This window comes from Globicephala melas, chromosome 13 (genome assembly GCF_963455315.2).
Source record: "Globicephala melas chromosome 13, mGloMel1.2, whole genome shotgun sequence".
NCBI classification, from domain to species: Eukaryota; Metazoa; Chordata; class Mammalia; order Artiodactyla; family Delphinidae; genus Globicephala; species Globicephala melas.
In genome coordinates this window covers 31,561,903-31,564,331 of record NC_083326.1, presented here as the reverse complement: position 1 = coordinate 31,564,331, position 2,429 = coordinate 31,561,903, and the positions used below count along the sequence as shown (strand labels likewise).

Below are 2,429 nucleotides of genomic sequence, written 5' to 3'. Positions count from 1 at the left end.
GTCATTCTTTGTCTCATAAAAATCTTTATTTAAAAGTTTATTTTATTTGATATAAATACTGCTACTCCATCTTTCTTTTTATCTCCATTTGCATAGAATACCATTTTTCCATCCCCTCACTTTCAGTCTGTATTTGTCTTTAGATCTGAAGTGTGTCTCTTGTAGACAGCATATATACTGGTCTTGTTTATGTACCCATTCAGGAAGTCTTTGTCTTTTAGTTGGAGCATTTAATTTGTTTACATTTAAAGTAATTATCTATACGTGTATTCTTATTTACACTTTGTTAATTGTTTTGGATTTGTTTTTGTCAGTCTTTTAGCTGTTTCTCCTTTTTTTTCTCTTCTCTTGTGGTTTGATGACTATCTTTATGTCTTTATATCTATTATAGATTTTTGTTTTTCAGTTACTGTGAGGCTTTGGTATAGCAGTCTATATATATATATATATATATATATATATATATATATATATATACACACACACACATGAATGCTTTAGTTTTCTGATCTCTTAATTTCAAAAGCATTTTAAATCTCCTGCACTTGTCCTCCCCTCCTGTCATGATTCCTGGTTTTGATATCATATTTTACATGTAATTATTTTGCATACCCCTTAAGTGCTTATTGTGTATACAGATAATTTTACTACTTTTGTCTTTTAACTTCCCTACTAGTTTGTGTGTGGATGATTTCTTACCTTTACTATAGGTTTGCCTTTACCATTGAGATTTTCCATTTTGTAATTTTCTTATTTCTAGATGTGGCCTTTTCTTTTCTACCTAAATAAGTTCCTTTAGCATTTGTTGTAAGGCTGGTTTGGTGGTGCTGAATTCTTTCAGCTTTTGCTTGTCTACAAAGCTTTCAATTTCTCCATGCAATATGGATGAGAGTCTTGCTGGATATTCTTGGTTGTAGGTTTTTCCCTTTCATGACTTTAAATACATTGTGCACTCCCTTCTGGCCTAAAAATGTGGAATGCTTCACAAATTCACATGTCATTCTTGTTCAAGGCCCATGCTTATCTTCTCTGTATTGTTCCAATTTTACTATATGTGCTGTTGAAGTGAGCACTGATGCGATTTATTTTTTATAATATTTAATTTTTCACACCAATAGTTTGAAGAGTGACAGTTATACTGATATATTTATGTGTGTGTACATGTGTGTGTGTGTTAGAGACAGAGCTGGACTGAAGCAAAAAGGTGAATGAAGTAGATAATAGTCTGTTGGTGTGAGTTTTGTGTTGCATTCTTACCTCCTACCCTGCTTTTGTGACCAGCATCCCTTTACTCCCCTTAATAATCCTTTTACCTTGGGGACTCTGATTCCTTTGTTAAATCCTGTATGTCCAGAGTTCCCAGTAGGCTACTTAGACCTGAAAATGATGAATGGTCTAGGTACTCTTTTTTTTACTGATAAAAATTCACATATTCTTTGTCCTTTCCACCACAGTCCCTTCTGCTCTGCTTTTACAACTTGCAACAAGATTATATGACAAATATATTTATGCTCTTGACATTTTAATAGAAGACTAAATTTTGTACTTTCTAACATTTGTATTTAATAGTATATGGATGGCTTGAAAGAACAACTTCACTTTTGCCATCTAAACCCAAATAGTAACTCTAATTGGGAAACCTTAGGCCAAGTGGAAGTGTTCAAATGTAACCTTACAGTAGACGATTTAGGCCAGGTAGCTGTTAGAACATTCTCTAGTAACATGTAAACAACCAAACTAGAAGAACTACAACTTTAATTTTTATAAATATAGTTCAAGAGGCTTAGTCTTAGTTGGTGCATGTGTAACAGGGATCATTTTGTTTTAAAATATGTTTAGGTATATTCTCCTATCTTGAAATTTTTCTTGATCCATGGCTTTTTACCCTTTCTTAAAAAATATGTACCAACTTTATTGAGATGGGGTTTTCATATATTTTACAATATTATATAAAGTTACAGGTGTACAACATAATGATTTACAATTTTTAAAGTTTATACTCCATTTATAGTTATTATAAAATATTGGTCATACTACCTGTGATATATAATATATCCATATAGCTTATTTGTTTCATGCATAGTAGTTGTACCTGTTAATCCCCCACTATCAACTAGCCCCTCCCCCTTCCCTCTCCCTACTGGTAACCACTAGTTTGTACTCTGTACCTGTCAGTCTGTTTCTTTTTGTTACATTCACTAGTTTGTTTTTTTTAGATTCCACATATAAGTGATGTTGTACAGTATTTGTCTTTCTCTGACTTATTTCAGTTAGCATAATACCCTCCAAATCTATCCATATTGTAACAAATGGCAAAATTTCATTCTTTTTTATGGCTAAATAGTAATGCATTGTATATGTATACCATATCTTCATTATCCATTCATCTGTTGACAGACACTTAGGTTGCTCCCATATCTTGGCAATTC

General features: G+C 32.3%; 1 non-coding gene across 1 annotated transcript; it reads right to left on the bottom strand.

The window, feature by feature from the left end:
• Positions 1 to 966: 966 nt before the first annotated feature.
• Positions 967 to 1,073, bottom strand: LOC115845786 (U6 spliceosomal RNA). Its single transcript, XR_004036648.1, has one exon. It is a non-coding gene; the product is annotated as a U6 spliceosomal RNA (small nuclear RNA).
• Positions 1,074 to 2,429: the final 1,356 nt, after the last annotated feature.